Source organism: Pleurodeles waltl, chromosome 6 (genome assembly GCF_031143425.1).
Source record: "Pleurodeles waltl isolate 20211129_DDA chromosome 6, aPleWal1.hap1.20221129, whole genome shotgun sequence".
Taxonomy (NCBI): domain Eukaryota; kingdom Metazoa; phylum Chordata; class Amphibia; order Caudata; family Salamandridae; genus Pleurodeles; species Pleurodeles waltl.
Window position 1 is genome coordinate 745,880,449 of NC_090445.1, and position 22,994 is coordinate 745,903,442.

Genomic DNA, 22,994 nt, shown 5'->3' on the forward strand with positions numbered 1-22,994 from the left:
TGAGAACATCTCAACAGGAACTTTGGATTCACTCATGGTATTATCTGAGCTTTTGCAGGAAGCAAATCGCCAGCACATCTAAGCACCTGACACCAACACCCTCAACTAGAGAAGAGAGGCTTACTGCTAGTTAGAGAACACACTCATTGAAAGATGTTTTCAGTAAACATAGTAGGCGAGTCTGATGTGATGCTGAATGTAACTGGTGAAGGATTGTATCACATAAAATTAGGCCTCTTGATGAAAAGAACTGATGAACGCTACGGATTATCAGAATCAGACATCTTGCAGAAGAGAACAGATTATTAGGACATAATGTATCAGTACAAATCAATGTCACAGGTTAACACACATGTAAACAATAATACTACATTCATTAACCTGGATAATGCAGACGGGACGGAAAGCAAGCAGTGGCCAATGAGACTGAGGGGCTGATTTAGATCACAGTGGAGTGGTTACTCTGTTGCAACAGTGAAGGATATCCCGTCCGCCAAAATCTAGGTACCATAGAGAACAATGGTATTTAGATTTTGGCGGATGGTACATCCATCACTGTTGCGACAGAGTAACTAACCCCTCTGCCGAGATCTAAATCAGGCCCTAGGTATTATGTTCTCATCCAATCAGAACTTGAACCATGAGGGAAGCAGCATTTAGCAGGTACACGTTTTGAACTGCAGCTACTTTGAAGGACATCATAACGAGTATCACAAACACAGTAGGGCTGACAACAATGACAAAGCTAGCTTTGGAGTGGGAGGAAGGAGAGGACCCCCTTTTCACAGCAATAAAGATCTGGGACATTATTATTTTCATAAATCTCTATACCTGGTACCAGAGTTCTGCTTTCTATTTCACATTATGCAATGTGATAAATAGAAAAAATGAATTAGAAAAGCATAAATAAATATTAGAACGGCAGTTTCATGTGGGTTGGGGAAACCTTCATTCAAACAAGACAAGTATTAATTTGGCATAGCTGGCAAGTACCAAGCATAGGTTACCAGCCACTGGCTGTTTTTGGAGAGATGGACATGTCTCATTGTTGTGCAAGTGGTATGTGGGACACTGAATACCCAAGGAGAGGAGGACTGGGGGCAAGCCAAGTGTGTGGCTGCCCCATACTTTTCTGCTGCTGGCTATGGGCATGCTGAATGGCTTGCAGTAATAGGCATTGGATGGGAGGAATCAGCCCACCTAACACTGTTGTGCCTTCGAAGGGCACACACGTAGGATCTAATTCCCGCGGGGGTTGGACAGCCACTGCTGTGGCAGTCCGACCGCAACATTACGACCCTGGCTCCATATGACCGCCTTCACCATGATCAGTGATCTCGACGGGCTGACGGGTGGTGCAGGATGCAATCAGCCATGGCCGCACTGCATGCAGCAGCGCCCTACTTATTACAACCTGGATCTCTGCAAGCATTTTCATGGCGGTTTCATGTGCAAGGGGCCACAGGAGTGCCCCTGCACTGCCCATGCCCGTGGACCCCCCTGCCCAGCACCTTTGTACTGCGCACCCTCTGCTGCACAGACAGTCTGCATTACGAAGGTGCTGATGCCCCCTGCGAGCAGCAGCATTGTCACTGGCTCAATTGCAAGCTGGCGACAAAGCTACCACCACTCTCCCGCTGGGCTGACCGCACAAACCTTGGTTTCCGCCCATCAGCCTAGCGGGCAAGTCATAATGGGGCCGGCCGGTAGGTCGCCACTACAGTGGTTACCACCCTGTCAGGAGTTTGGTGGACGGGTGTTCTCGTCCGCCAAACTCGTATTCAAAATGCCTGGTACTGATCAGCTACTATAGTTGTGGTCCTCGCAATAATGCTTACTGCGACACTGCAGACGCTTGGAGTGTGTGAGTTAAGGCAATATGGAGACCTGCAAAGTCTGCATTACAGACAATTGAAAGGCACGCACAAGAGATGAGTTTCATGGGAAATTACATAAGTTATTTGAATTTCTAAATGTGGAAGAAAGTAGTCATATGAACATGTTCATCTAACAAGATACAGAGATTCATAAATCAATCAGAGACAAAGGCAGAGATGCCATGGATGGTAAATTCCAGTGGAATGCGCTGCAATTTGATGATGGACACGGCATCCCAACGTAGGATGTTTAAGCAGATACTCCTCGGAGAGATGAATTAAATGATGTTGAATATACATTACCTTTTAAAAATGGCATCCTATTGCAGCCGCAGCCCGTCCTTTAGGCCCCCCCCCCACCTTTTGCCCTCATGAAGAGTGCCTGTCAGGCTGAGCAAATGTCAGCCTGAAAGACACTCTTCATGTTCAGTTCAGGCAGCAGGAGAGAGACATGCGCGATTTGCGCAGACTCCTTGCTGCCTGAGCTGAGCTTTGCTGGGCTGAAGAGGTCACAGCTCCTATGGGCATGACCTCCTCAACTCAGCAAAGGTGCCTCGAGGCCCTTCCCCTCGGTGACAAGGGGAAGTGTCATCTATTGACTCCGACCTGGGCGCTTCAGGTGTAAGCCCTGAAGCATCCAGGGCGAGTGTCAATCAGTGATACCTTGTCAAAGAGTGGGGTGGGATCAGCAGTCTCAGTGACCCCATCCCATTCTGTGAGGAAGTTGGGACTGCGGTAGCATTCCCAACTCTCCTGGGTCCTTCAATGCAGAGCTGAAGGTAAGTGTGTGTGTGTATGTGTTTTTTTTAATGAATGTTTGGTGCGTGTGTGTATGTTTGAATATTTGATGAGTGTCGTGAATGGATGTGTGTATGCGTGCATGTTTGAATGAATGAGTGTGCCTCCCGCCCGCCCCCCTCCCTTCTAATATTACCAGCCGCCACTGTCCTATTGTCAGCCTTCATCAATCTCCGAAAAAAAAAAATAATCCAACCTCACAAACAAATGCAACATGCCACCAAGATGAGAGCGAGCGTACAGATGAATATTAATAAGGTAAAATGATTCGATAGAGCAAAACAGCAGAGCATAGTCCAATGTAAAACACCTACCCAATAACAATTTGCTAAACAATAATTCTGCAGTATTCTGGCGGCCGAGCTGCTCGCTCAGCATATAAATGCACTTAGTGACAACATCAGGATCGCACCACACATTTTCATGAAGTAGACACATTGTACACAATTGAGTTTAAAAAGTGTTTATTGCTTTTTTGCTGCAGCGCTAAGGCAAGAGGGCGAACATTATTTGAAAGTAAACTCGGTGGAAACAGTAATTTAACTTAATTTTTTTATGTTTACTGCGGAGATTATTAAAGGAGAGCGGCCGCAGTTTGCTTATTCTGTCAAAGAAGGCACTGCGAGGCAGCACCACCCAGAGGTATATTTCATGCTGCCGATCCTGGAAAAAGTTTTAATAAAAGCCCATGTTCCACTGAGGGTAAAGAACCGCCATTAATGTCATGTGTCTTGTTCACAAATAGGTGGTGTAGCTCCTTCATTTCAAGAAAGCACACTTCGACTTCTTTGGTCCACAGAAAAACACAAATAAACTTCTTTTCGAGGTACTCTGTTTCGAGTGCAGTGGGATAGCTTTCATTATTTTTTACAGGTCTCGCCTACCAGACACAGCAAGCTTTCTGGTTGCCAAAGACCCATTTTGGGCTTACCAAAAATTTGCACTGGGCTTAGATCCTACCCGCTGCTTACCATTGGTTGGCTTTATTGTCAATCTCATATCCTTACTTCTTATTCGCTTCATCTTATTAGTTGGCGGATTTGTATCCTTCCACTGTTCACTTCTAGGAAAATGTTTTTTTTTTCTTTTTGTATAAATACGTCTTGAGAAAGCATGTGTTTTCCAGGTATTATTCTTGTGTGCCTCTCCTCTATCAAATACCCACCCCGGCTCTCAGTGTTGCTCCCTCCCTCATGTACTGATGTCTCTCTCATGTGCTTCTCCGGCATTCTCCACGTTGCTCTCTCCCTTATGTGCTGCTTTCCCCTTCCTATCATTTTTTGCTTACTACTTTTGCTCCACTCCTTGCTGCTTTCCTCTCCCGCCCACTCTGCATTGCTACCTCCCTTCTACCCACTCGGTGTTGCTTCCATCCCTCGCCCACTCCTCCTGCTTACTCCGTCCTGATCAGTTCTTGCTGCTTTCCCCCTCCCATCCAAAGTATCCCTGTTCCTTGGCTTCTCCATACCAGTTCCTTCATTGTGGGAAATTATTTCAAATCCTTTTTCTCCATAGGAACTGGCAGCTACCATTTTAAATGTTTTTATTTACCAGTGCTAGTGGTGTCTGCTATCTTGGATGTGTAAATTAAAAAAAGAGAAAATGGTACCCACATCAATATTTTTGCTGGAGCATGTGTTATCATGCATGCATGCATGTGTCTATGTCATGGGTCAATAAGGCAAGATCTATTGTCTGCAAAATGTTTGTTTCTATTTTGCCACCTAGATGTGGTCTGGCAATTAGCCTGCTAACTTGGAACCCGAGATGATGGGATTAAAGCAAGCTTCTGCATGTGATGGAAATTCTATAGTTTTGCAAGAAATACACCTCAATACAAGTGCATCAGAAACCCCAATGTGGTTAATTCCCCACCCAGCATTAACAATGCCATGAGCGTCAGTAATTCTGAAATGAGAAATTAACATGGGGTTACATTTTCCCTTCTGGTATAAGGAATTACTAGGGAAGAAGTGGCAAACCAATTTTCAACAGACAATTCCTGATTTCCAGCCCATCCTCCAGATACATATTTAACCTTATTACACCTAGTGAATATGTCCTCTCAAAATCCTGGGGTATTATATATAATGCAATTAAACCACATTACTCAGAAATCCTGATTAAAAAGCTAATTTTCGTTACCTGCCAAATTGGCAAACCTTTCGCACTCAATCACAGCCATAATCCTGTTCTAACTAAAAAGTTGGAACTGTATGAAATGTAATGGGATTGTAAATATGTGAAAAGTAATTGCACAATTAAAATGTGTAAAATCCCAACTTGATGTAAACGGTCTTGTAGCCCTTGCAATAACATGCAGCTCTTCAAGACATTCTAGTTTGTTTTGCATTGTATAGCTACCAACCCATAGATACATATCTGCATAAAAATACTTTCTGGAATTCCGCTGTTTTATCTCAAGTCTGAGTATAGGTGACACCCAAACCCTGTTTGTTCCTGTATACAGTCAATCGTGGCCCTTTCCATGCCACTGTAGGACAGTTTTGCCTCATAAAATCAACACTAAATAAGAGTTATAAGTGAGTGCAGAGAGTGAGCTTGGGGAGGTTTATCTTCCACAAAAATTTTTAAGATTACTTATTTTACAACACAAATATTGAAATATATTTGCTAAATAGCCAAGTCAAGCAGTTCTGAGGATAATCATGAAATATTCCAGCACACCAAAAAGGCGCAGCAGCAGTAAATTATGTAAGTGCCTAAAAATAATTGAACATTGTTCCATCAAGTCTTCTTTTAGGTCTGAGGTGGCTGAGTATCCATGAGTCCATCCAGCAACAAAGGCTGTTGCTTCATTATAGATTGCCCTGCATTATGATCGTTACCTCAGAGAAAAAATTATAAGTCGAAAATGGTGCTCATTGTGAGCCAATAGGCACTTAGTTTTCATCATCAGACGTTTTCCGAGAGCAAGAGAGGGAAACACACAAAGCGGAAAGACGGACAAAGAGAAAGAAAACCTGTCACAAAAGATGAACGTATTGGATTCTGAGCAGAGCTTTGGGCAGCAGCATCATTCTTTTATAAATGAAACACTACTGAGATACCTATGTCCAGTCTCTGCTGTCGGATGATGTACCAGCATCGGCAATAACTGTGGATAAAACTGCTGCAATAATAATGGAGGGCAAGGGCCACACACGGACCTCCCACTAGCGGGCAGGTACAGATTCGACTGGCATGGGCAAAGCTGGGTTGCCCTGATGGTTATCTGATTTGCCTGTGGTATCTTTTTGCGCCTCTGGTTAGGTGCAACACTTTCACAGACTTCACCTGGTGGGATAGATAAACAATGTAGGGACCAGGTATTAACCCCTTGGGTGCTGTGGACGTAACAGTTACGTCCTCGGCAGCACTGCTCAGTTGCAGAGGATGGAACTACTATGTCCTGCACCCAGCCCCCATGGGCCTACCACCCCCATCCCCTGGGCAGAGATGGAAGGGGAATCACTTCCCCTTGCACCCCACCCCACCCCCTCTTTCTGAATATTTCTGCAGCCCAATCGTAAAGCGATAAGGCTGCATAAATGCCCACTAGACACCAGGGAGTTTTTTTTTATTATAAATAATGAAGGGGGTGCCCCTTTGGCAAAGGTCGTTCCCCTGAGGGGTATTTTTTTAATTAGCCCTTTTCTGCCCCACCCCCCCAAGGGGATAATTTTTTAAAAAACATTTTAGACGTGGGGAACAACCCCTTAGGCAACGGTCACTCCCCCTGGGGGGGGGGAGGAATCGTTTTTAGGCCATTTCTGTCCCCATTGGGCAGAGCAGCCTATTTCATTAGGCCAATATGTCCCCGAGGGGGGCAGAAACCACTAGACACCAGGATTTCTTTTTTTTTGTTACGTCAATTTCACGGAAGGTGAGTGACCCCATAAGCAAGGGTTGCTCCCCTGGGGGACAAATTTATTTTAGGCCATTTCTGCCCCCCTTGGGGGCAGATTGGCCTATTTTAATTAGGCAGATCTACCCCTAAGTAGGGCAGAAACCACTTCGCAACAGGGATTTGTATTTTTTTTTTTTAATTACAGACGGGGAGCAACCCCTAAGTCAAGGGTTGCTCCCCTGGGGGGCAATTTTATTTTATGCCATTTCTGCTCACCTGGGGTGAAGCTCCTTTATTGGCTCTGTCTGCCTAGGTTCTTGATTAACCTACAAGCCTTATATATCCCCGCAACCAGAAGAGTCCAGCAGATGTAACAGTATATTGCGTTCAATAATCTGTCAGAGCTGGAAAATGTTATAGAAGAAAACGTGGACAGAAATGGCTCTTTCTTTTTTTCACCTGAATTTCAATATTGTTTTATTTTAGCTGTTACTTTCTGTAGGAAAACCTTGAAGGATCTACACAAATGACCCCTCGCTAAATGTTTAGCTGTCCAGGATGCAGCACTGGTTTCACACCCATTTCTGTCACTAACTAGAAGGAGGCTGAAAGCACAAAAAATAGTAAAAATGGGGTCCCAGTAAAATACCAAAATTGTGTTGAAAAATGTTTATTTTTTGTATTCAAGTCTGCCTGATCCTGAAATCTGGGAAGATGGTGATTTTAGCACCACAAACTCTTTGTTGATGCCATTTTCAGGGAGAAAACCACAAGCTTTCTTCTGCAGCCCCTTTTTCCCCATTTTTTTTTACTAAAAACGAACTTTTAGCGGCAAATTTCTTGGTCTCCTCCAGGGGAACCCACAAAGTATGGATACCCTGGAATACCTAGGATGTTGGGAAAATAGGACGCAAATTTGGCGTGGGTAGCTTATGTGGACAAAATGTTATGAGGGCCTAAGCGCGAACTGCCTCAAATAGCCAAAAAAAGCCTCGGCACCTGAGGGCAAAACTATGGCACAGCCAAGGGATCACACGTTTATTATTATTTGTCAATTTTTTTGAAGTTTTCCATGAGAAGTATGAAAAGCCTATGAAAGGCCTTAGTTAAGAGAAAGAAGTTTCTATCACGCAGTCCAGTAATGGGGTTTCTTCCTGAGTAAGCGTTATAACTATTGTTAAACCATTAACATACACATATTATTGATCCCATTTTCTAAACTGATGCTGCACCTCAATAATAAACCCATACCATATGCAATAGTTTTTAAAAACATATCTTTTTCAATTCTTCTCCAAACTATTAGTAGTTAGTATGGCATACCATAATTCTAACGGCCGAGCAACTTATGGCAATATTAAAATCTATTAAAATATATTCTGAACCGCCAGCTCGCCATTAAAAAAGTTCACATTATCGTTGGCATAAAATAATGGTAAAACATATTTTAACAACTTCCTAAGAAAACATTCACTTGGTGTAAGCATATGGCATTTATCTGGAGGTGGTCACTGGACAGATAACATCCAGGACGAAATTTGAAACCTTAAAACAGACTGAAATATTTAAACTAGTGATGAACAAAATAAGCCTGACTTGATTGAACTGCAAAGCTTTCTAGACATCTAGGTTTATGCGGTGTTCCTCTGAGGCTAAGACTAAGGGCCAGATGTATTAAAGGGTTTTACCCATTCTGTGTCTATGGGAAAATGCGTTTGTACATATGGCCCCAAGTCTATTAATACTGTTCTACTTGCCTACAGGAAAACAACCAGAGAAGTTTGTGGGAAATCTGTATCCAGCAAACAAACACACCCAAACCGGTCTGTAGCCATGCCAGCAGAGATGGAGAAAAAATGCCAACAGTAACAAAGTACAAGCGAACAGCCCCCAGGAACAGTAAGCCAACCTGGCACCAACAACTAAACTCTCTTTAAACAAGCATTGAGAAGTGCTGGCTTAGTTTTTTTAGACATGTCGCACATCAGCATGGGCTGCTGAGCAACACATCTTAAAATAAAGAAAGAAAAGTGCTATGATATGCACAGCACTGATCGAGTCACAAGGCTTTTTTTTCTTTAAGCCTTGGTGCACAGTCGCCTTAGCTGCTGTGCAAATATGTTAAAAAAATAAAAGGAGGGGACAAGGAACACGAGGGAGGAGGAGGAGGAGGGATGGATGGACCAGCAACAACGGACAGCAAAAAAGCGGGCTAGGGGAACGAATGCAAGGGGGCTGTAGGGAGGAGGTTGGGGGCAGCAACAATGGACAGCAGGAAGAGGGGAGCTGTGGATAAGCAACATGAGCGAGGGAGACGGACCATAAAATGTCATTCAGTCCTTTACAGTGCATGTCAGAAAGTTAAAAAAAATACCTGCAAGAGCATGTAGCCAGTAGCAGGGCACTGTCTGCAAACAGGAAGCTGTATTATGTCCCTGGTAGGAGCACATACTGAACCCCGGGAGAAATTCAGATTCCCTGATGTCGAAGCCAATGAACAATTATTAATGGTATGTAATGGGCAGACACTAAGCCCATTTTAAGCTTATTTTTGTTAACAAAAAATGTCACTGACAGCTCTTGTGCTGTCTCAGGTAAAACCTAAAAAGGAGACTCGATTGTGCTGGCATCACCTGCATTCCATAGCCTCTGCCTGGCGTGGCATCAAGTATGGGGCAGAAGTATCTTTTGCCCTTTTAGATGTGTCCCTCAGCCACACCATTGGCTCCAAAAACAATGACAACCTTTGCAGGGATTCAGAAAGCAGCTGGCCTTTGTGCCCTTTAATCCAGAGATTTGTAACCACAAGTTTGATCTGAGATTCTTCCATATTTTGACCAAATTATAAATAACTTTTTCAACGTTAGAAGGATTTTCATTCACATTTATCTACTAGAACTGCCCAACTATCCACAACGTAGTGGTTAATTTTTATAGTTCATACTTGCTGGATCTGTCCCTTTTTACAGGGTTATCGCCAAACCTTTGGGCCTTCATCCTCCTATTTTTTCTGATCTGTTTTTGTTGCCTTTAGGTCTCTGTCCACTTTACCATTGCTAACCAGTGCTAACATGCATTGTGTCTCCGTCTAAAATGTATAGGTGATTGGTTTATCCATGATTGGCATATTTGATTTACTAGTAAGTCCCGAGTATAATGTAGCATGTGTGCCCAGGGCCTGTAAATCAAATGCTATTACTGGACCTGTGGCACTTATTGTGCCACCCACAGGAGTAGCCCAGTAAACCTGTCTCAGACCTGCCACTGCAGTGTCTGTATGTGCAAGTGCACCCACGTGCCAGGCCCAAACCTTCCCTTTTACTTCATGTAAGTCACCCCTAAGGTAGGCCCAATGCAGTCCCAAGGCCAGAGTGAAGTGTATTTAAAAGGTAGGACATGTACTGGTGTGTTCTACAAGTCCTGATAGTGAAATACTGTTGACTTTGTGTTTCACTAGTGCATGGACTATCTCTCCCGTAGGGTAACACGAGGACTGCCATGAAATATCTTTTAGGTGTAATTTCCAATTGGGAGCAGATTGAGATTTGGAGTTTGGGGTCTCTGAACTCACAAATTAAAAATACAACTTTTGGTGAGGTTGTTTTTTGAATTGTAAGTTTGATAATGCCACTTTCAGAAAGTGGGCATTTTCCTGCTTAACCATTCTGTGCCTCTGCCTGTCTCTGGAATACACATCTGTGTCAGGATGACAGTTGGGCTGTTTGTGAATTCACTCTAGACAGTCACACAAATGGAGCTGAGGTGTGCCCTACATATCCTGATGCGTCTTCCTGAGCTAGAGTTGTGGGAGGAGCTCACACTTGCACCTGAATAGGGCTGTGCCTGTCCTCACACAAAGCAGTCTCCCACCCCCCTGGAGTGTGTCTGGGGCCAGGGCAGGGAAGGGCAGAGTCTTGTGCACTACAAAGACCTCTCTTTGAAGTTGCCTACTTCAAAGACAGAAATGCGTATAAGTACTGGACCTCTGAGACCACAACTTTAGAATCCTTTTGGGCTGAGGACATTCTGCAAGGAAGAAGCTGGATGCTGTAGGAGGGACTGCCACACTGCCTGTTGCTTGGCTGTGCCAGTCTGCTTCTGTCCTGGGAATGAAAGGACTGGACTTTGCTTTCTACATCCTGCTTCCAAAGGTTCTCCGAGGGCTTGGACTTAGCTTGCCTCCGGTTAAGAAGTCTCAGGAACATCAAAGACTTAATCTGCCAGCACCTCGCCTCTCTTGCTGAGAGTCCAGACTTTCCAAGTGGTGCCAAATGCAGTTCTTGCGCCTTTGGGAGTGACTGTTGGTGCAACCAAGAAGAAACCAAATACACTGACTCCAGAGCAACTTCGGAAATCAGTGCCGCTGCCTAAATCTGCACCACTGCCTGCACCAGAGCCGTGGTCCCCACTGAGTGCAATGACCGTGACCAACACCACAAGCCAGATACCACTGCAGCATCTCTGAAGTCCCGCCACAGCATGAGTTCCGAGTGCTGTGTCCCCTACGTCTGGGACACCAGATTCTGCCACAGCACCTGTGGCCTTGGTGTGATTGCAACACTGCAAAGTCAACGCCTCACGTCTTGACCTCCTGAATTCATCCACCCCGCCAGATCATAAGGAACAGACACCTCACCACTGACACAGCATCACCTCCCCTGCAACTGTAAGGAAACGAAGCCTCACCTCCCCGGTAGCAGGAAGAAACCAATGATGCACCAGCGACGCTTCACCTCCCGACTCCATGCAGCGTCTTTGTTTCCTCATTTTCCAAAGGTACTGTACCTGGGTTCTGTGTGACTCCGTCACAGGCCCACACTCCCTAGTGAGTGGCGTTGGACTGTTGGGAAGGACTCTGTCAAGATGTCATGATAGCCTCAGTTTGAGCTATTGTGTTTCTACATAATTTATGGAGATTTAACCTTTAACAATGTGTAGGTTCACTTGTGTATGTTGGATTTTGTTGTTTTGGTCTAGTTTTACCCAGATAAATATTGGCTATTTTTCTAAACTGGTGTGGAGTACTTTTGTGGTGTTTTCACTGTATTACTGTGTGTGTGTGTGTGTACAAATACTTTACACAGCTCGTGCCAAACTACCAAGGGGGTGAGCAGTGGTTATCTTAGATGTGTGACTCCCTGACTAGAGTGAGGGTCCCTACTTGGACAGGGTGCAATCCACCACCAACTATTCCCCATTTCTAACAATACTCTACTGCTATGCTGGTTTAGCAAGACCTTAATCCTAGCAGAGGAAACACCAGGTCCCCTGATGCGCTTTGCTATAGGAACATTTTAACCGCAGTCAATGATTGAAAAGATATAGATGTTTTAGTTTAGGGGTTACATGTGACTTATGGAAAGCTTCCTTAGACCACAGAATAATAGAGGCACTGCACTTTTTTGACTTTGCAAATAGTAACTGAGTTGTCAGTCCTGGTATCATATGGTGAGCCCTGATTATTTCGTTTAATCAGTTAAGAAGCCTAGAATCCCAAGGAGGCATGGCACATTGGGCAAGCCTATCCTGCCACTTTGGTAAACTGAATACCTGGGTCACCACCACAGACACACACGTTACAAACTGTAAGAACCTTGGAAAGCTCCACAGCTATTCTTGGTGCTGAAACGTCATAGTTCTAGTTTGCACTGTTGATATTCATGTTTGCACCGTTAACATTCTAAAATATGTACTAAAGAGATAATTAATTTTAAAGTAATACCTCTGACTGGGCATTCACCTGTATTCTGTGCTTCATGACAGCAAACTATAATACAACCAGCTGTATGCCACTATATTACTGTCGAAATATTGACTACAACAATATTGCATTAATTATATATTTTCTTTCCTTCTCATCTGCTCACCTAGATTTACCATGTGATGCAGTGGTTAGGTCGACATAGTGGATGAGGTATTTCTGTCTGTCGATATTTCAACTCAGATTTAGTGGTAGAACATGGGCTTCACCTTGGACACTGGGATGTGATCCCTAAACTAAGCCTTCAGGAAATGCCATGCAGTTTTAATATATGTGACAAAAAGGCAGGAAGGAAAAGAATTGTGTACGCAGCTAACTCACACTCACAGATGAGATGCTACAGGAAATATGTTTTCTCAAAGCCTAAGGAGGGGTTGTAAAACATATTACATCCTTTAAACTGAATCCTTACTCCTTTAAAGAAACATGTTCACGGTGACACAATGATTTATGTCACTTAGGAAAATGTACAGACCACGGATAAACGTATACCCCGAAAATAAAACAACGGCATCAGATAAAACGCACAATTGAGCAGTTTCTGCAACATTCACAAACATTATTAAGGCGGGAGTAAGTAAATAATGCATGAGTTTGATTATAAAGTGATTTTTCTATTTGCAGAATTAGGGAAAGGAAATTGTGATATGTGAATAAAAGATCAACACATTTGAAAGGTTTGCTGACAAGCACTTCCTTCCTAAACTAATTATAAGTGCGACAGCTTTGCTATTATTAGAGGCAACATATGTGTATTAGGAAATCAAAGAGTCACAGCATGCCCAGTGCTATCGCACTGATATCATTAAAATGTTAGTGCACCCGTGGCAGATTAACATTATGAAAAATTGGGAAAGCAAATTTGTGATTTATAGGTGAGCTCGCCCTTACAGAAATAAACATACTTTGGATGACTAAGAAAGCTGTAAATATACACATTTAAAACAGCGACGATAAAAACAGGCAGTATGAAATATCAACCGAACATAACTCATGATGTTTAGCTATTGTTGTTTTGGAAATATTTTCTAACAAAGTATGTATGGGGATATTATTAGGATGTTCCAAAACGTAAATCATTTTTGTTAATAAGTTGTCCTCACTGGAACCCTGAAGGGTAAACAACAGTCTTGCATTAAAACTTCATTGTTTTGTAATTTCACGAAAGGTGATTGTTCTCTAAAGCATGCTTCAGGAAAAAAAAAAATTACCCAATAGCATATTTGCGTTAGAAATTCTAATTGTTTTTCTTGTTTTAAATCTATTGAAATGCAAACGCAGGGAGACGCGCTAAAAGACCAGAACCCCACAGGTAGATTTCCATTTATTCTACCTTAAATTTATTAATGATAGGGCCGCGTTACAGTATTTGCTGCTGACCTGTAACCACCACAACAAGGCTAGTGGGGTAGCTCAGCAGGCTGATCACCTGGTCAGGAACAGCAGGTTTGAGCCTCTGCTATTAAGCCCTTTGCAAAGGCTTATGGTCTCCAAGATATCTGAATAGGTCACATCATCCACTTATGTTGTGACATGCTTCATCATAGGTGACCTAGCCACACCGTAGAAGGAGTGGTACCATCACGGTGGACTCAACCGTATTACGGGAGATCTCCATAAAGAAGTATTGGATAAAGACAATGATCCAGATCTAAAAATACCTTAAGTAATCTCCTGGAGCTCTTCCTTTATTACTCGGGTAACTTTGGTATGATTAAAAGTGGAAAAATGGGTAGTGAATGACAGTGTGGCTACACAAGTAGAAAACAAATACGAATGAAAAGTGGATCAATTATACATTGTTTATCATTCACTGTCCATAGTTCCACTTCTAATCATACCTTATTTACCCAGTGGGTGAGGTGACCTATCCAAATACCTCTGATAGCTGCAAACCATTAGAAAGGACTCAACAGCGGTGGCTCTTCCATTCCCTTAACATTTACTGTGGCATAAACTTTGTAAAGTCAGTTGTGCTAGGTTGGTGTATGCATGTCTTAGCCCAACTGGCTTGAGCCAGGCAGGCTATTTTACACTGGTACTTGTCTGGCATAAAACAGTGTTTCATATGAGATGTTTTTATTGAGTCTAGGTGTCACACAAGATTATGAACAGAAACATTAGAGGATATAGGTGACCTGACGCTGTTCCTAGTTTCTATTTAGTGTCATTTTTGTTCATTATCAAAGCTCATGCACATTACTTTAAAAAAATGAAGTGGTGCAATCTGAATCATCTTCTCGTCCCAAAATTACAAATATCTGAATCATCAAAGAAAAAGTCAATCCACCATGAACATAAATTTCTGTAACATTTAAATGAAAGTACAAGTACCACTGTATTTTAGGGAAAAACATGTATATTCATGTAGTTGCTAAGGCCTTAATTTAACAGCACTTAATTCATGTTCTTGAGATTTCAGTTGCAAAGGATCTCCTAATTCCAACCTGCCGTAAAAGAGGGGTGCGGCATAGGGACCGTGGGGCTACTTTCTCACCAGCCTGCAGAAGGTTCAGCTCTTTCACATAGCTTACTGCAGTGGAAGCCATTGGCTCCTCTTGTATTATCTCTCAGATTAAGGCCTGGTTATTTCTCTGTGTATCCCTTGCCACCGGGCCTTGGGGTAGTATCTGGGTCCCTGTCATTTTTAAAGGATGTCAAGACTTCCCCCCCCTCCCCTATGGGTGCTCCCACTTACCCTTAGCCCTACAGTTTTCCCATCGAAACATGTCACCCATGCACAGTAACTCACCATGGTGGTTCAAAGATCCAATTTCAGACACACAGATGTCTTCCATGTGGGAGCCAAAGATCTTTCAGCTATTGGCAATGTCAGCTCTAGAAATCTACCACCAGCCTTCTGTTTCTTAGCACACATAAATAAGCCCTATAAACAGCACAATAGTTCCAACATCTCTTGCCTGCCCAAAGTCTGCTCCAACACTGCCCCACCTTCTTCTGGAAGGTGGCTATTACTGGCCTTTGCCCTTACATTCAGCACATCTAAAAGCATTTTCAGGTAAATCTTTGCACTGTTTGCATTAATTATGCTCTATGTAAGATACTGAAGTGCTAGAGATTGAACCTTGCCCTTCTAAACACTTCTGCAGAGTAACTGGCAGCTTTTGCACATTCATAATGTGAAATGTCCTGGTCAAAGTCCTGAGATCACTTTTCTCCAGTTGTGCCCGTCGACGTTCAGATCTGATTGCAATGATCTCTTCTCTTACCTGCTCAGTATACTATTTCCACTGAAATCTCTCCCAAGTTGTCTTACTAGCCTACATTAATCTTTTTGGTCTAGCTCTACATTCTTCTCTAGTGGAAATGCTGGAGACATTACTTCATGTTTAGCCAATCCCATCCAGACCCATGTCTTTTCAACTGGGGGAGAAGCTACAAACCACCTGGCTAGCCGCTCAGCTGTGCTGCCTTGTATCTAGATCTTGATTCAGAATTTGCAGGCCACCTATAGGTGTAAGCAGTTTGAGGAGCTTAAGTGCCACTCTAGGTCTGTTACCATTCAGCTGCATGGAATCAAATTCCTTAAATATTTTAGCTGGTGAGAACATTTTATGTGTTTGGCAAAGTAATAAAGTAAAAGTAGAGCATCACCATCTTCGATAGTGCTATCCTTCACATACTGATTGGTAGTTTGGTCTAAAAAGCAACATTGCCCAGCAGGGACCATATCGCCTGGGGGTCATTGTCCTCAAGAATATCTAGGGCGGCATGACTTTGTGCGGTTCCCACTTCATCCTCAGAGCCCACACAGAGGAAAGCCCTTCAGATTCGACAGGTCTGTTTGGGCATGTATGTCTTAGCCCAAATGGCTTTCAAGCATGAGAGTTGACCGAATTCCCTTAGCATCTTAGTGGCACGGTGCAAACCACTTCTGGCATCTTTTAAGCTAATTAAGATATTATCCACATACAGGGAAATAATAAAGGTTATGTCTGCAATATTTTAAGGCACATTCTGTGGAATTTATTTGCAAGAGTTTCCATTATCAGGGTGACACTCAGTAGTGAAAGGGGCCACCTTGCTTGATGCCTCTATGGACTTCAATAGTCCTTCCAGTTCTAACGGCTGCTTTCATACATAGTATATATTTGTGTTCACTTCAATAATGTGTCACTGAGGCATGCTCTCCTCATGACCTAAAGCAGAAACCACCCGTTAATGCTGTCAAAGTACCTTCTCCAGGTCCCCTGATAGTACCACTGCGTACGGATCCTTCACTGATGTTGACTCCAATATTTGTATTAGATGTTTAATGTTAGGGGACATACTCAGCATCCTGGAACAAATCCACTTTGGTCATGGTGAACTAAGTCAGGCATTAATTTCAAGAACTGTGTGGCTCTAATCTCTTTAAGACCTTGTATTCAAGAGTTAGCATTGACAGTGGTCCATACACTTTTTTGTCATATAATTCCTGCTTGCTCTTGGGCAAAGGGGTTCTTAGGGCTTTCTTGGTTGTGCCTGACAATATCTCCAACCAGTATACTGCTTCGTACGCTGTTAACAATCATGAAGCACGTTTGTCTCTGTTAGTATTGTAGAACTCTGCTGGCAAGCAGTCATAACCTGGTGTCATGCGAGGTGCTACGTCAGCTGTGGTGCTTTTTACTTCTTGTACTGTTATTGGTTGATTAATGTCTTTCTGTTGTGCAAGACTTATGCTCCTCAGTTTTACATATTGCAAATAATGGTCTACTCTCTGCTTTGTTACACCACCGTCTGCAGAGTTCAAAGCTACGCAATAACTCTAGAACACTGCGTTTAAGTCTGCCCAGGCCTTTGTTATCTTGAAAATATTTATCTGTCATCCCGCACAGAAACACTTAGTTGAACTACTGGATTTGCCCTTACCGACCAACAGTGTTTCCACCTGACACAGGCACTTCATTGGGCAGGCAGACCCCACACATGCTTGGCAAGTCAATGCAACACTACACCTATAGAGTACCTCTACTTGAATAACATACACTGCAAAGGAACCCATGGCTCTATAAATATCTATTACAGTTGATTCCCACCCAGAAACATGCCTACGTATTACAATGCGAACAAGACTTAGCCACAGAAATCCATGATGACACTTGGGGGGACATCTGGTACAGGGCGGCCCGATTGTCAAACTTTATCCGTAATAAAGAAAATACTGACCCATTGGTATCTAACGCTCTTCACTTGGCCAGGATGTTTAGGGGTTCTGATTTATGCTGGAATGGATGCGGTGAAAGGGAAACCGTGGTGGTCATGTCCCATGTTTCAGACGTTTTGGATGGAGATACAGAACACAGTGTGGACCATCACTAAAGTCCACCTCCCACTAGAATCATAGACATTTTTTCACGGAGACCTGCAACTATTCCCTTCTATGGCTCTTCAGGGGCGTCTTGATTCCCAACTACTCCTGGCAGCACGACTCTGTGTAGCACAACTATGGCAACAACCATTCTCTCCTTCTACAAACATCTGGTGGGGGAAGGTTTGGTCTATTTATAACATAGAAAAACTGACTGCTCTCATCTGTGATAGGGTAGCCAAATTTGCTACAACTTGGTGCCCTTTCACTACTTATGTTAAGCAATTGCAGGGGCAGAAGGCCCACATATGTCAATGTTAGAAACATTGCACGCACATAACATCCATGTTATATCTTCCTCTGAGCCGGATGATGGTCCTGCCAACATGTGAACACAATGCAACAGCTTGGGGCGATTGCTGTTTACTCAAACAATTATTTCTCTTTCGTTGTAATCAAGTGTACATGATTTTTTCTCATCATGTGCGACTCTGATTCATTATCTTTTTGAATCTCAACGACATATCATGTTTTCCTGTTATCAAGTGAAAATGCAAAATAAAACTGTTTAAAAAAATCCCTGAATTGAGGATCACCCAGATCTTCTACTTGTAACTTCCATGAAGGTATAATAGGTCTGTTATGCCTATGCTTTAGATGTAATACAGGAGAATTAATGCTGAAATACATCCTAATTAGGTGCTCGGTGTGTAGTGCTTGTGGCAGCAAGCTCCTGGAGCAATACATTTAATCTAATCTAAGAAGTAGGTCATTTGTCTATGAGTAAGATAACTCTTTTGCATCTGGGTTTTTCAATCACCAAACATCCCCCAATTACCACTGTATTTTCCAACTTTCCAGTGCAATAGTGTGTCTCACATGTGTTGATGAGGGAAAGGGCAGGTGAGACCTGTCTCGTTCCATGTCCTCAAAACCATCCATAACATCTATATTTGTGAGAATCACAAGAAATATAATTTGTGAGAGCCATGAATCATTGGTTTATATGTGCTATATTAAGTATTATCAACATGCTATAGTATTCAAGTCTCCTCCCAGTATCATTTACATGCCAGCAAAGTACGCTATTTTAACTGAGCTGGAATCATACAACTCATTTTGATCCATGTTAAGGGCATGTATGTTCGCCATCTAATCTGCTGAACACATTTTCAGAGCTTCCACCGAGGTCCTTCATTTCTTTCACCATCCTAAAAGGCATTCCCAGCTTAATTCATATGAGAGATAATGCTGAGTAACCAGAACTAAACTACTGGCCTCTTCACCGCCTTCTCACTGTGGCATCTTTCTCAGTTGTCAAGTAAGTCTCTTGTAAACAAGCAATATCTACCCCTCACCGCCTTACATAAATAAATGAAGATGTTATGGCTTTCACTATCTTATCCAGGTGATGTTATACTTCATGTTTCCACAAGCATATGTATTACTTTTTTTTTTTTTTTTTTAACTTTTAGCATTCATAGTGTTGTGTACCTACTCAAGGCCTTCATCACGCAACCCGACCCACTCCCACCGCTCAAGTTTTGTCTCCATGAAACAAAGCAACAACAAGTTCTTCCCTAGCATGGCTTCCACCAATAATAACATTATCTTCATCAAAACTCCCCCACCCAGGAGAATGGACCAACCAACCCCACCCACAACGAACAAACATAATATTTTAATTATCTTATTTAGCAATATAACCAAAACCAGTAGCCCTGGTATCATTTAGCCCCGTCCCTCCTTCATCCCCTGCACAGTGTCGCTGGCTAGTCATTCCATTTGGACTACATGTTCAGACTGGAAATGTGGAGTAATTAGATCAACTCATCTGTTGTTCCAGGAGGAATAGACAGCATCTCCCCAGTTGTTTAATTGTTTCATCAGAGTCGAAATCTGAACCTAAGGAACCAGTGCCAGTTGTCGACTTCAAATCTTCACTAAATGCTCTGATTTGTGCAGAGTTTTCTGCATTAGGTAGTAGTCTCTCTTTCGCTCAGCCTGCATTGGCGTAAGGGCAACACTCATCCTTTCCAGGACCAGTTAGCTTCATGTCTTCGACCTTTCTGGTACTGGTGCACCTGTGGTGACAGGCCGTCTAGCTCTCCATTTTTGCCACCCACTTGTCAAACCAGTCACTAGCTACCTCTGGGTCCTTGAAGAGCACAGTTTCAGTGTCCATTCTACTTTTAGGTCTGGCTGGAAGGAAGGGTGAGTATTCAAGAATCATTTCCCTGAGCAATTGTTTTTTAACTCGTAAAGTGTTCTTGGATATTGTACCACAAGGAGATAGGCTAGAAAGATCACAACTTTAACATTGTCCAACATGTGATGTCAAACTTTCCTTGGATTTTGTAATACAATGTCTCAATCCCCAAAGTTGAGGGGTTTCACTATCATTAATGTGGACGGTCCGCCTGGTGGCAGTGGTCTTGTGGTGTGTTCTCTCTCCACTATGAGCAGCTCGAGAGCCTCGAGGCCCCACCTCTCATTTCAGCCAGCTGTCCATGTGATGTAGACTACCATACCTTTGCCCTCAGTTTTGTATTTTTAGTCCTCTGTTCCAGGACTCTTCCCCAGTCAGTGAGTTCTCATACCTGTGTTAACAACCACAGGGTTTCAGAGGTTGTTCGTTCAGTTTCCATTCAATTTGTTTAACTCTCAGTTTCTTTCATCCTCCCCACCAGCCCCATGTTCACCATCAATGCATGATTTTCCGTCCCTGTGTCTCCTTGGAGCTCGTTACTGCCAGCAGCATTTTGTCCAGGCTGGCCTGTGACTCGGAGTTCTCAGCTGCACACCCTTTGGGACGCCTTTCGTAATCCAGATCGAATGACCCTGTATTGTAGTGATTCCAGTTTGTAGCAGTCAGTGTTGTGCAGCAATTATAGCAGTGGCCTCAGTCTTTTAGAGATACATTAGACCATATTAAACTCCACTAATTGTTTCTCGTTAATTCAAGGCGAGCTATTCCGCACTGCACCCTGTTCTCCAACAGAAAACTTGAGGAGTTCAACTCACCCTCCCTTCCCTATCCCTGCTCCTTGCCGTCGCCGCAACAGCCTCACTACGCGTTAACGCTGTGATGTCGCACACAGCGCCCTGCAGTCTCCTAGGTGGTGAAGGTGACCAGGGATCAGAGGTCAGCTTGGAATCTCTCATGTCAGCAGCACTCCTTTTGAGGGGTTGGATGAAAAACCTTTTCAAAATGGCAGACCATCTCCCCACTTATGCCTGAAGCGAATAACATTAGTTCTAGGGGCCCATTTCATCATTCCTCGCCAGTGATGTAACAAAACTTCAGAGCCACCACCCTGCAAAATACATGGAGGGGGCCCCCTTCGAACTCACACAGGCGCTCTCGGGACAGTGTACTATGCTGAGGGGGCTGCAGGGGCCTTTGTTACGTCACTGTTCCTTATCCCTCTATTGCGCTCTCCCCGGGGGCCTCCGCAACAAGTTCATTAAACACAAGTAGTATTTGCCTCATATCGGGCACAGTAAGGACTCGCAGTACCAGGGATAATTTCAGGCTAATGACTCTTTCATATGGCACCCATCTCTATATACTCGCTTCGTCCTTGGTTTCAGCAGTCACATGGTGTCACTCAGGCCTCGAAACCAACAGCTTGTCTTTTCTATCACTCTTCTTTAAATGGCGGCTGTCTTCATACAGGCCAGCAGCTCCAACTCAAAGCAAGCGCCACAGCACCCATTCCACACACCTGCTATGGTGTGGGTCAGGCACAGGGACCAGCAGTTTTCCTCTTGACTGCTGTCCGTTAAGTGGCTGCCATCTTGGTCTAGGCCTGCGGTCCACGCCTGACTCCGGCCTTCATCCATCTCCTACATGCGAGCGACAACCCGATACCAATTGGGAGACAGCCATAAGCTGCAGTGATTCCCTGCTTAGCACAGCCTTATGGGTACGTCTTCAGAGGTGCTCCTGCTTCCCTCCAGGCCCGGGGTTGCCACATATCAGCCAGAGCTTTTCTCCTGTGGTCTCTTCTTCTGAGCTTTAGTTTTCCATGCTCCCCTCCTGGGTCCAGTGCTGGGCCAAATCGGGGACATTGCATCCAGCCGATGGCCTGTCCACAGTGCAATGCAAACAGGATTATTCGGTGGCGAACAGTAGGAGCTCAGCTTAATGCTCTAATGCTTAATTTAGTAATTATTTGCAAAAACAAAACATCTTTATTGAAATTTTCTGCATCACTTGATATGCAATACTATCAACAGAAATAGTGTCAAAAAGTGAACAAAGAACAGTCCAGGTGGCAGGGAGACAAGCGGTTAAAAGCTGAGAACATTGTCATATAAATAGTTAAAAAGCGGCTCAACTGAGATACATATATAGAGAAAACCAACTGCTCCAATCAATAGAGATATTCCTAATTTTCGTCACAGTGATGGAGAATCAATCAGTTACACAAGCCTGTCGACATCTGGATGGCATGTGTCAGTAACTGGACGAGGACATCATCGGGACTCTCTCTAAACTAAGCCACAGCTCTAATTTGACATAAATTGGAACTTGAATAAATGATGAAAGATTACATGAATACGTTTTGAATGCTGAATCACATATTAACCAAGAACCAACTGTGCCATACAATGCATGCTCTGTATGCTCTGTAACAACTTTGGAATTTTAAAAGAATGTTAAAGTACCTCATTAGAGGTCAGCGTGCAGGGCATCAAAGACTGCAAGTGCAATAAGAAAAAATGATGAGAAAAATAGAAACATTAGATGTGTTCTTTAAACCATTCACAGAGCCCTATTGTGGTACTAGCAAGAGTATGGTTCGTCAAATGGTTGTATTGTGGTCTTAAGGAAGGGGACCCCAGTATTCGTGTTTCAACACTATATGCCCGAAACAATATGTATGGAGACTGTGATGTCTTGTCTAGCTTTGTTCATGTAAGATGTATGAAAAGCTTCTTTTGATTCTAGTTTGAGGTTTCACTGTTTCTTGTTCTTCACTGATATGTACTAAAGAGTAATCCTTGTGATGCAAACAACTATTGGATTATAAATAATAAAGAATTTAAATGAGAAGGCACTTTGAAAGGGAATGGTAACTGTGTCTTGAGACACCACGGGTGATTAGCCTCGCTATGGAAATATTGATTGATTGATCAAACCAGGCCCAGGACACTGACAGTGAGATCCACAGCCCCTCTCTGATAATGTCTGTAACAGAGAGGCTGAAGTAATCACACTTGATTCCAATTTCAAGTTCATCTTGAGCAAAGAAGGGAGTACTCTACAGAGTAATCGAAGGACTTCTGAGATGGTGTTGTTGACAGCCAGTCTCCCAGAGATGAGGGGGCATTACCTGAAGTCGGCACCATCTTGCTGGAAGAGCTGTGGGTCTGCCTGATGCCTTG

The 22,994-nt window shown here is 43.3% G+C and overlaps 1 protein-coding gene across 2 annotated transcripts in view; it reads right to left on the reverse strand.

The window, feature by feature from the left end:
* The window catches only part of ATRNL1 (attractin like 1), a 2,088,076-nt gene that overhangs the window by 1,064,660 nt on the left and 1,000,422 nt on the right, over positions 1-22,994 (reverse strand). The window lies entirely within an intron of this gene.